A 12,603-nucleotide genomic window follows, 5' to 3' on the forward strand; every position below is an offset into this window, starting at 1 on the left:
CCAGTTTCCACTTGCCAGTGTTTGGCACACTTTCCTGCTGCTATTGTCCATCTGATGTTGACCAGGAGGTGCTGTCTCATCCTCTGCTCATGCCATTGTTTTCCCCTGCCATCATGGAGCTTCCTCTCAAGTCTGTAAGCCAAAATAAACCTTTCCTTCCATCAGTTTGTTAGTTTCTTCTTATACTTTCGGTTGGAATCTTTTTAATATTTAAATGCAAAAAGTAAGCACAGACTTTTTTTTAACACACAAACATGCACACAAGGTCTAGTAGCCAAAATTTTCAGAGGAAGTGAGCTTCTGTTCTGTCCACAGTACCCATCACTCCCATATTCTGGCTGGAACTGCAACCAGCCTCCCTTCTTTCCAACATGCACAGTGATTCCTAGTGACTGTTTCGCACTCAGCTGTGTCAGTTTCATTTTGTGTGCATGTAAAAAAGCTCTTACATTTCCATTCTTTAAAAAAATATGGGGTAGCAAAGGAGGCTGGAGAGATGGCTTAGCAGTTAAGGCACTTGCATTCAAAGCCTAAAGACCAAGGTTTGATTCCCATGTAAGCCAGATGCACAAGGTGATGCATGAATCTGGAGTTTGCCTACAGTGGCAAGAGGCCCTGGCATGCCATTTCTCTCTCTCTCCTTCTCTCTCTCCCCCATTTTCTCAAATAAATGAAATGTTTTTTAAAAGAGAAAAAAGTTGTTAATTATAATGGGGTTGCTTGCTTTCCTCCTGCTGGCATTAACATTTCACCCCAAAATGGGACAATGAGAATTCAGTGAGGAGTAAATGGTGAGCAGAGCTGGAATAACTGCCTGCATGACTGCACTCTCGTATCAGAGTCAGAACAGGAAATAAAAGTGAGGACAGTATAAGGGACATGGCTGCAAATTGGGAGTCTCCATGAGACAATAAGGGAGTGTTCACACCCCTTCCCAAGTTTAAATAGATCAATGTGTCAAAGTTAAAAGAGGGGGATCCACATAATCTGTTCAGACGCAACCGGATTTCAAAGTTCTCCCATAAAGACAGCTCAATTCTAGCAGCTGAACATGTACATTTTTCCAGGAAGTAAAGGTAGAGCAGATGGCATTCCTCCTGGCAGTCCTGTGTTAGGCTCTAGAGTGTCTGCCCCTGATGCAGTTGTACCATTTGAAACCTTTCTGTCTCAAAGACAGCAGGAAGAACCAGGATCACACAGGAAGTGGTCCCAATCCACAAAGCTGCCCTGGAAAATCTGTACAGTTTTTGAAGCACAAAGAAGGAAAGACCAAAAGTGGCTCCAAGTTGGGTATGGTGGCACAGGCCTTTAATCCCAACACTGTGGAGGCACAGGTAGGAGGATCACCTTGAGTTCGAGGCCACCCTGAGACTACATAGTGAATTCCAGGTCAGCCCAGGCTCCAGTGAGACCCTACCTCGAAAAAAAAAAACAAAAAAAAGTGGCTCCATCAGGGACTGGACCCTTTCCAGGGACATTTCTGTCAGACCTCAGAGTCTCTCCAACAGAGTCTCATCTAACTCATCCTCATTGTCCTCTTCTAGCTGCTCCTTTACTGTGTCACCTTTTGGGAGCAATTCATCAGGGAGCAGAGGCTCCCAGGCTGCAGCAGCAGCAACAGCAACAGGGGCCAAGTCTGTAGGGGAACCATCAGCTGCTTTTGGTTGGGTGCTTGATGTTGTTGTTTTGTTTTGTTTGCTTTTTTCCAGGTAGGGTCTCACTCTAGCCCAGGCTGACCTGGAATTCACTATGGAGTCTGAGGGTGGGTTGGGTGCATTTTTGTCAGCAATGTGAAGTTGACTAAAGTAGCCACTGAACTGTATTCCCACTCCTTCAATATTTCTTTTCTCCTCTCCCTCCTCCCTCCATCTCCTTTCCTTCCCCTCCTTTTCTCACCTTCTCCCTTCCCAGCTCTTCTCTCTCCTCCTTCTGACATCTGTTCCTCCTTTATGCAGTTTTGGGCATCAAACCCAAACTCAGGGCCTCAGGCATACTAGACAAGCACTCTACTACTGAATTACTTTCCCATCTCTTGTTCTTTTCTTTTATCTCTCTTTTTCTTTTTTTTTTCTTTTTTTTTTATTTATTTATATTTGGTTTTGAGGAAAGCACAAAAGACTGGCCTTTTCTTTCTTTTTTTATTTTTCTTTTTTAAATTTATTTTTTATTGACAACTTCAGTAATTATACACAATAATCCATGATAATTTCCTCCCTCCCTGCACTTTCCCCTTTGCAACTGCACTGCCAATCTTGTTTCTTGTTTGCATCCCTTTTCTTTTCTTTTCTTTTTTCAATTTTTTTAACATCTTCCATGATTTTAAAAAATATCCCATGGTAATACCCTCCCTCCCCCACATTCCCCTTTGAAATTCCATTCTCCATATAATCCCTCCCCATCTCAATCAGTCTCTCTTTTATTTTGATGTCAGGATCTTTTCTTCCTCTTATGATGGCCTTGTGTAGGTAGTTTCAGGCACTGTGATGTCATGGATATCCAGGCCATTTTATGTCTGGGGGGAGCACGTTGTGAGGAATCCTACTCTTCCTTTGACTCTTATATTCTTTCCGCCACCTCTGCATTAGACCCTCAGCATTGGAAGATGTGATAGAGATTCCAGTCGATTCTTTCCAGCACCATGATGCCTTCTAAATTTTCCCAAGGTCACTGCCATTTGAAAAGAGAAGATTCTCTACCAAAAGTGACAGTTGCATTAATATGAGGGTATGAACATTAAGACAAGTGCTTACTGGGCAGTTTGATAAGCATAGTATATACATTTAGCCAGGCATCAGCAGATGTTACACCCCTAGGGCTCATAACTATCCCTGTTTTAAGTTTTCAGTATCAGGGATGTATTCCCTCCCATGGAGCTGGCCTCCAGTCCAATTAGAGGGCAGTTGCTTTCCACCATGATAGACTCACCACTATTGCACCAATTGGCTCACTTAGACTGGCTGGACAAATATAAGGCTTGCAGTGTCCATTGTTGAGTATCTTTACTGGTGATTGCTCTTTCTTCCATTGAACTACAGAATGGCTTCTTCCAGCTTTCTGTCAGCTGGTATACATGGAGGAAGTTATCAGCTCAGTTCTAGCAGGATTTCTCAGTGGCCTTGCAGCCCAAGTATGTGGAGTCTTTAGCAATATGATCTTACCATCTATTCCTGGTGGGAAAACAAGGGCCTCGATAATGGCCTATAATGTTTTGAGGGCACCAGGGACCTCCCTGGCCAACAACTCACTGGAATATATCCTGCCCTGTCAATGAGAATTTTCTAGAACAACTTCCAGTTAAGATGGCGGTGTAGGTACCATGCCAAAGCAGCCTAAGGGGAAAAAGACAAAGAAAACCTCAGCAGCATTGCTACTTCCGGCCAAGATGGCGACCGCCTAGCTGCGCTGCAGATACCAGGGAAAGAAAGGCAAGAAATTAAGGGTTATCAGGGTCTTATTGCCAGTGGGAGGGCACAGAGTGGGGAAAAACAGGGAATCACAGGTCCCCTCTCAGGTGGATAGTCTACCCACCCCATACAGCCACCGCACTCCGCGCCCCAAGTGGCTGTGCTCTGATCGAGAGCCCACCAGCCCATCACGTGCCCACCAGCCCGCTGCACTGACTGTGCGGGGACCTCCACCATTGTGCTCTGATCACGTGCGCTGGCCCACCATGCTGTGCTCAGTTCACACACCCATGGGGGCCACCTCTGCTGTGATTAGGCAGCTGCCAGACCCCCCGCTGCTGTGCTCCGATTGCTTGCCCGCTGGCCAGCCTCTGCTGTGTCCCCATCCTGTGCCCACATCAGCTGCCTCTGCACTACAATTGCACATGCAGTGGGCCCAGTCCCACAGCAAGGGCCACATAAGCCCACACAGAGTTACCAGCGCCAGCTCAGGTGCCATCCCCTACCTGTCCATCACCACCCATCCCCCACTCCCCTGAGGTGGGAGAGCACAGACTGTTTGCAGGTCCCAGTGTTCCCAGCCAGAGTTTGGGCAGCTTCAGGGCTTGCTACCTCAGTTCCCTTTCAAGCTCAAAGGCAGGCAGCTTTGGTGCATTACTGGGTGATAATTCAGGCAACTTTGGTGCCCCGTCAGGCAGTAGATAGGCGGCTTTGGCAAGAGACAGCAAAAACCCAGGCTGCTTGCAATTACCCAAGGCTGCCTTGGATTCTCATTGAGCTAGAGCCCAGGCTGCTCCACCCACCTGCCTGCCCATACACTGACATGGGTAGACCACAGTGCAAAAGAAATAACATGAAAAATAAAATGCAAGAAAATCCAGACAGATCACCCAGTTCAACAAGGATTACATCTAACCAAAACATAGAAGAGTGTTTAGGATCAGAACATCAAGTGGAAGCTATGAGCAATGCAACCCTAACCAACCTACTGCTAGAACTTGCAGGAAAGCTACAAAGGACAGATAATCATGTGGATGCTACCATTACTAAGCTAGAGCAATATGATAAGACACTGGAAGGAATTCAAAGAGAGCTAAGAGAGTTGAGGGAGAGTGAAAAAAAAAAAGAGAACCTTAAAAATCAGCTGGCCACACTAAATGAAAACATAAAGGAATGCAGGGATGATTTCCAAGAATCATCAAGAAAATCAGAAAATGAGGTGAAAAGGGAGCTGGACAGAGTGATGGAAGTGATACATAGGAAAGTAGTAGAAAATGCAAACTTAATTGAACCAGTCCAAAACTCGCTAGAGGCTCTCAAGAATAGAGTCAGCGAAGTGGAGGATAGAAACTTTGATCTGGAAGACAGGATAGAAGAAACAGTTCGGGAGTCCAAAAATTTCAGTAAGTTCAAAAGTTCCTGTGAACAGAACATGATGGAGTTGTGGGATACACTTAAACATCCTAATATCAGAATCATTGGAATACTAGAAGGAGAAGAATTTCAGACCAAAGGCATGGAGAACTTATTTAACACAATAATTGAAGAAAACTTCCCCTGTCTCTTAAAAGAAAGGCCCATCAAGATACAAGAAGCAAAAAAATAAAAATAAAAAACAAAAAGATACAAGAAGCAAACAGAGCTCCTAACTGACTAGACCAAAGGAGAAACTCCCCCAGACATATTATCATTAAGACACTAAACATTGACACCAAAGAGAAAATCCTAAAAGTAGCTAGGGAAAATGAGCACACCACTTTCAAAGGAAACCCCACCAAAATTACTTCAGACTTCTCAATGGAAACCCTGAAAGCTAGAATGGCCTGGAATGAAACTCTCCAAACTCTAAGAAACTATGGCATCCAACCCAAACTAATCTACCCAGCAAACGTCTCCCTTATAATAGATAGTGAAAGGAAAACTTTCCATGACAAAACTCAGCTTTACAATTATATGAACACAAAACCAAACCTACAGAAAGTATTCCAGGAAATTCTCCACAGAGAAGAAACAAATAACCGAACACAAATGCCTACAAGAAGCAGATCACAACAACCAAACCCAGAGTAGACACAATAAATTTCAAATTCCATGAAAACACCAACACACCTCTACCACCACAACATGGCAGGGATCAAATCAAAGCTCACAGTCATCACCCTAAATATTAATGGCCTTAATTCACCCATCAAGAGACACAAGCTAACAAGGTGGATCAAAAAATTAGACCCCTCAATCTGCTGCCTGTAAGAAATCCACCTTATCACTAAAGACAGAAACCTCCTCAGGGTGAAAGGGTGGAAAACAATATTCCAAGCAAATGGGAATAAGAAACAAGCGGGTGTAGCTATACTAATATCAGATAAAATTGACTTCAAACCAAAAACAATCAAAAAAGACAAAGAAGGCTACTTCCTACATATAAAGGGAACAATCCATCAAGAGGATATTAAAATCATAACTCTGTATGCACCAAACACAGGGGCACCACAGTTCATAAAACAAAACCTACTTGACAATAAAACAGAAATAACCACCAACACCATCTGAGCTGGGGCCTTCAACACACAATTATCAGTAATAGACAGATCATCCAAACAGAAACTCAACAGGGAAGTAGAGAGCTCAACAAAACCATAGAACACTTAGACCTAATGGACATCAACAGAACTTTCCATCCCAAATCCACAGACTACACATTCTTCTCAGCAGCCCATGGAACATTCTCTAAAATAGACCATATACTGGGTCACAAAGACTGCCTCCACATATTTAGGAAAATCGACATAATTCCCTGCATGATATCAGATCATAATGCTATATTACTAGAAATCAACAACAAAAAAAACCACGAAGAATCCCAACAACAACTGGAAACTGAATAACACACTCTTAATAAATTGATAGTGGATGAAATAAAAAATGAAATTGCAAAATTCCTGGAATTGAATGACAATGACAACACATCATACCAAAACTTATGGGACACAATGAAGGTAGTCCTCAGGGAAAGTTCATAGCACTCAATGCCTTCATGAAAAAGACAGAAAGATCCCAAATCAATAGCCTAACCATCCACCTAAAGGCATTGGAAAAACAAGAAAAATCCAACCCAAAGAACTCCAGAAGGAAAGAAATAATTAAAATCAGAGCAGAAACTAATGAATTGGAAACCAAGGAAACAATTAAGGCAATTGACAAAACAAAGAGCTGGTTCTTTGAAAAAATAAACAAGATTGACAAACCTCTGGCCAATTTGATCAAGCAAAAAAAGGAGAGACTCCAAATTAACAAAATTCAAAATGAAAAAGGAGAGTTCACAACAGACATAAGCGAAATTGGGAGAATCATCAGGACTTATTTCAAAAACCTCTACTCCACAAAACTGGAAAATGTGGAGGAGATGGATAAATTCCTGGATGCATATCATCTACCAAAGCTAAACTCAGAGCAGATTAATCACCTCAATGAACCCATCACACTCATGGAGATTGAAAAAGTAATAAAAAAAAAAAAACTTCCCAAAAAAAGAAGAGTCCAGGACCAGATGGATTCCCAGCCGAATTTTATCAAACCTTGATGGAAGAACACAAACCAATCTTTCTAAAACTGTGCCACACAATTGAAGAACAGGGAAAGCTACCCAACTCCTTCTATGAAGCTAGTATCACCCTAATCCCAACACCAGGCAGAGATGCCACAAGAAAAGAAAACTATCGGCCTATTTCCCTAATGTGCATAGATGCAGAGATCCTGAACAAAATACTCGCAAACTGAATCCAACAACACATCAAAAGCATTATCCACCTTGACCAAGTGGGATTTATCCCAGGAACACAAGGGTGGTTCAACATATGAAAATCTGTCAATGTAATACACCACATAAACAAGCTTAAACATAAAAACCACATGATCATATCGATAGATGCAGAAAAGGCCTTTGACAAGACACAGGATCACTTCATGATCAAAACATTGGAGAGAATCAGCATGGCTGGTTCACCTCTTAACATAATAAAGGCAATATACAAAGCTACAAAGTCGCAAATAATACTTAATGGCGAGAGACTGGAGGAATTCCCATTGAGATCAGGAACAAGACAGGGATGTCCTCTCTCACCTCTGCTTTTCAATATAGTTCTGGAAATCCTAGCTCAAGCAATAAGACAGGAGAAGGAAATAAAAGGGATACAATTTGGAAAGAAAGAAGTTAAGTTAGCTCTATTCGCTGATGATTGTATATGTAAGAGACGCGAGAAACTCCATCCCAAAACTCCTGAAGGTGATTAATTCCTATAGCAAAGTAGCAGGATTCAAAATCAATGCACAAAAATCGGTAGCATTTCTGTAAGCAAATGTCAAATATACAGAAAAAGAAATAAAGGACATAGTCCCATTTTCAATAGCAACAACAACAACAAAAAATACCTTGGAATAATGTTAACCAAGGAAGTAAAAGTTCTATACAATGAAAATATGAAAACCCTCAAAAAAGAAATTGAAGAGGACTTGAGAAGATGGAAAGACCTCCCATGCTCCGGGATAAGCAGAATTAACATTGTGAAGATGACAATCCTACCAAAGGCAATATATACATTTAATGCAATTCCAATTAAAATCCGTACAGTGTTCTTCACAGAGATAGAAAAAAATGATATCAAATTTCATATGGAAAAAAAGAAGGCCTCGCATATCCAAACAAATCATCAGCAAAAGAAATACCTCTGGAGGCATCACCATACCTGATCTAAAGCTATACTACAAAGCCATAGTAAAAAAACAGCATGGTACTGGCATAAAAACAGGAGTATAGACCAATGGAATAGACTTGAGGACCCAGATTTTGGGTCAAGCAACTATAGCTACTTGATATTTGACAAAGGCCCAAATAATATATGCAGGAAAAAAGAGAGCATCTTCAACAAATGGTGCTGGCCAAAATGGATAACCACATGCAGGAAACTAAAACTTGATCCACACATTTCACCATGCACTACACTCAAATCCAAATGGATCAAAGACCTCAACATAAGACCATAAACTCAAATACTACTGGAAGAAAATTTAGGAAGTACTTTCCATGATGTAGGAATAGAAAAAGACATCCTGAACAAAACCCCAGTGGCTCAAGTTCTTAAACAGTCACTCAACCAATGGGATAATATGAAGCTGAAGAGTTTCTTTACAGACAAGCATATAATAAGCAAAGCCAATAGAATACCCACAGAATGGGAGAAAATATTTGCGGGTTATACAACTGATAGAGGCCTAATCTCTAGAATCTACAAAGAACTCAAAAGTCTAAACAATAAGAAGACAAATACCCCATTTACAAAATTGGGCGCATAGTTGAGCAGGCAATTCACAGAGGAAGATATACAAATGGCAAACACACACTTAAGAAAATGTTCATCGGAGGCTTCCAGTCAAGATGGCGACCGCCTAGCTGCGCTACAAACAACGAGGGAAAAAAAGGCAAGTATTCAAGGGAAATTAGGAACTTTTTGAAGAGGGAGGGCACAGATTGGGATAAAAGAGGGAAGCACGCCCCCCCCGCGACCCACGCCACGCCACCCCGCACGCTGCGAATAACTGCATCGGGCGCGGCCCCGCGCCCAGCAGCCCGGCGCCCGTGCACACCAAGCCCCACGCGCCCCGGCGGCCCAGCGCACCCCACAACTCCTGTGCCCCACGCCCGCCACACCCCCCGCACCCCCCCCAGCGCGCCCCTCCCCCCCAGCGTGCCCACGCTCCCTATCCACACACGGCAGACGCGGCCCAAGCGAACCAAGGCTTCCCGCGCCCCGGGCACCCAGGCCTGCCCCGCACCCCCGCATGCCCAAGACCCCTGTGCGCCACCCCCCGCGTGCCTCGAGACCACCCCACGCCCGCCCCACCCTCCCGCGCGCCCCACCCCCCGCGTGTTCCGTGCTCTCTATCAACACACAGCAGGCACGCCCCAAGCGCCCCGCGCCCCGGGTGCCCAGGTGTGCCCCGCACCCCCGTGCCCCCCCGCGCGCCCTGAGACCCCCACGCCCCACCCCCACACGCCTCGAGCCCCCCCCACGCGCCCCGCCCCGCCTCCCCCCCCCAGAGCGCCCAACGCTCCCTACCCACACGTGACAGGGGCGCTCAAAGTGCCCTGCAGCGTCCAGCGCCCGGGCGCCCAGGTGTGCCCCGCGCCCCCTGCGTGCCCCGAGACTCCCCGCGCCCCACCCCCGCGCTCTTCGAGCACCCCCCCGTGCACCCCACCCCCGCCGCGTGTCCAGACTGCCCCACAGCGTCCCACAGTATCCAGCACTCCATCTTACCTCAGCGTGCTCCACGCCCCCTGCGCTACCCGCGACCCCCTGAACCCCCTCACCCCCCCCGCGCGATCCGCCCCCTCCCCCGCTGCGAGTCCAGAGCACCCCATGGTATCCCACAGCGCCCCACGCTCCTAGCTGCCCCCCCTCCCCTCACACCCTGCTGTTCTCACATCACTTGCTGCCGGTCAGTTTCTGCTGTGTCCTGATTCCGTACCCACATCATCTGCCTCTGCACTACAATTGCACGTGCAGTGGGCCCAGTCCCACAGCAAGAGCCACATAAATCCACACTGAGACACTAGCGCTAGCGCAGGTGCCATCCCCTACCTGTACATTGCCACCCATCCCCCACTCCCCTGAGGCGGAAGAGCACAGACTGTTTACAGACCCCAGTGTACCCAGCCAGAATCTAGGCAAGTTCAAGGCTTGCTACCTCAGTCCCTTTTCAAGCTCAAAGGCAGGCAGCTTAGGTGCATTACTGGGTGAGAATTCAGGCAACTTTGGTGCCCCTGTCAGGCTATAGGTAGGCGGCTTTGGCAAGAGTGAGCAAAAACCCAGGCTGCTTACAACTGCCCCAGGCTGCCTTGGATTTGCATTAAGCTAGATCCCAGGCTGCTCCACCCACCTACCTGCCCATACACTGACATGGGTAGACCACAGCGCAAAAGAAATAACAAGAAAAATAAAATGGAAGAAAATCCTGACAGATCACCCAGTCCAACAAGGATCACAACAAACCAAAACATAGAAGAGTGTTTAGGATCAGAACATCAAGTGGAAGCAATGAACAATGCAACCCTGACCAAACTACTGCTAGATCTGACAGGAAAGCTACAAAGGATAGATAATCATATGGATGCTACCATCACTAAGCTAGAGCAATATGATAAGACACTAGAAGGAATTCAAAGAGAGCTAAGAGAGTTGAGGGAGAATGAAAAAAAAGAGGACCTTAAAAATCAGCTGGCCATACTAAATAAAAACATAAAGAAATGCAAGGATGATTTCCAAGAATCATCAAGAAAATCAGAAAATGAGACAAAAAGGGAGCTGGACAAAGCGATGGAAGTGATACATAGGAAAGTAGTAGAAAATGCAAACTTAATTGAACAAGTCCAAAACTCACTAGAGGCTCTCAAGAATAGAGTCAGCGAAGTGGAAGATAGAAATTCTGATCTGGAAGACAGGATGGAAGAAACAGTTAGAGAGTCCAAAAATTTCAGTAAGTTCAAAAGTTCCTGTGAACAGAACATGAGAGAATTGTGGGATACACTTAAACGTCCTAATATCAGAATCATTGGAATACCAGAAGGAGAAGAATTTCAGACCAAAGGCATGGAGAACTTATTTAACACAATAAATTGAAGAAAACTTCCCCCGTCTCTTAAAAGAAAGGCCCATTAAGATTCAAGAAGCAAACAGAACTCCTAACCGACTAGACCAAAGGAGAAACTCCCCAAGGCATATTATCATTAAGACTCTAAACATTGACACCAAGGAAAAAATCCTAAAAGCAGCTAGGGAAAAACAGCACACCACTTTCAACGGAAACCCCATCAGAATTACTTCAGACTTCTCAATGGAAACCCTGAAAGTTAGAAGGGCCTGGAATGATACTCTGCACACTCTAAGAAACTATGGCTTTCAACCTAAACTACTCTACCCGGCAAAAGTCTCCCTTATAATAGATGGTGAAAGGAAAACTTTCCATGATAAAACTCAGCTTTACAATTATATGAACACAAAACCAAACCTACAGAAAGTACTCCAGGAAATTCTCCACAGAGAAGAAACAAATAACCAAACACAAATGCCTACAAGAAGAAGATCACAGCAATCAAACCCAGAGTAGATACAAAAAAAAAAAAAAAAAAATTCCATGGAAATGCCAACACACCTCTACCACCACAAAATGACAGGGATCAAATCAAATCTCACAGTCATCACCCTAAACATTAATGGCCTTAATTCACCCATCAAGAGACACAGGCTAACAGGGTGGATCAAAAAATTAGACCCCTCAATCTGCTGCCTTCAAGAAACCCACCTTACCACTAAAGACAGAAACCTCCTCAGGGTGAAAGGGTGGAAAACAATATTCCAAGCAAATGGGAATAAGAAACAAGCAGGTGTAGCTATATTAATATCAGATAAAGTTGACTTCAAACCAAAAACAATCAAAAAAGACAAAGAAGGCTACTTCCTACTTGTAAAGGGAACAATCCATCAAGAGGATATTACAATCATAAATCTGTATGCACCAAACACAGGGGCACCACAGTTCATAAAACAAAACCTACTTGACAATAAAACAGAAATAACCACCAACACCATCATAGCTGGGGACTTTAACACACCAGTATCAGTACTAGACAGATCATCCAAACAGAAGCTCAACAGGGAAGTAAGAGATCTCAACAAAACCATAGAGCACTTAGACCTAACAGACATCTACAGAACTTTCCACCCCAAATCCACAGACTACACATTCTTCTCAGCAGCCCATGGAACATTCTCTAAAATAGACCATATACTGGGTCACAAAGACTGCCTCCACATATTTAGGAAAATCGACATAATTCCCTGCATGATATCAGATCATAATGCTATATTCCTAGAAATCAACAACAAAAAAACCAACAAGAGCCCCAACGGCAACTGGAAACTGAATAGCACACTCTTAAACAATAAATGGATAGTGGATGAAATAAAAAATGAAATTGCAAAATTCCTGGAATTGAATGACAATGAGAACACATCATACCAAAACTTGTGGGACACAATGAAGGCAGTCGTCAGGGGAAAATTCATAGCACTCAATGCCTTCATAAAAAAGACAGAAAAATCCCAAATCAATAGCTTAACCATCCACCTAAAGGCATTGGAAAAAC

General features: G+C 44.1%; 1 pseudogene; it reads right to left on the reverse strand.

Annotated features, from left to right (window-relative positions):
- Nucleotides 1-1,038: 1,038 nt before the first annotated feature.
- Nucleotides 1,039-3,641, reverse strand: LOC101612842 (annotated as a pseudogene).
- Between the last annotated feature and the right edge of the window lie 8,962 nt (nucleotides 3,642-12,603).

This window comes from Jaculus jaculus, chromosome 5, assembly GCF_020740685.1.
Source record: "Jaculus jaculus isolate mJacJac1 chromosome 5, mJacJac1.mat.Y.cur, whole genome shotgun sequence".
Taxonomy (NCBI): domain Eukaryota; kingdom Metazoa; phylum Chordata; class Mammalia; order Rodentia; family Dipodidae; genus Jaculus; species Jaculus jaculus.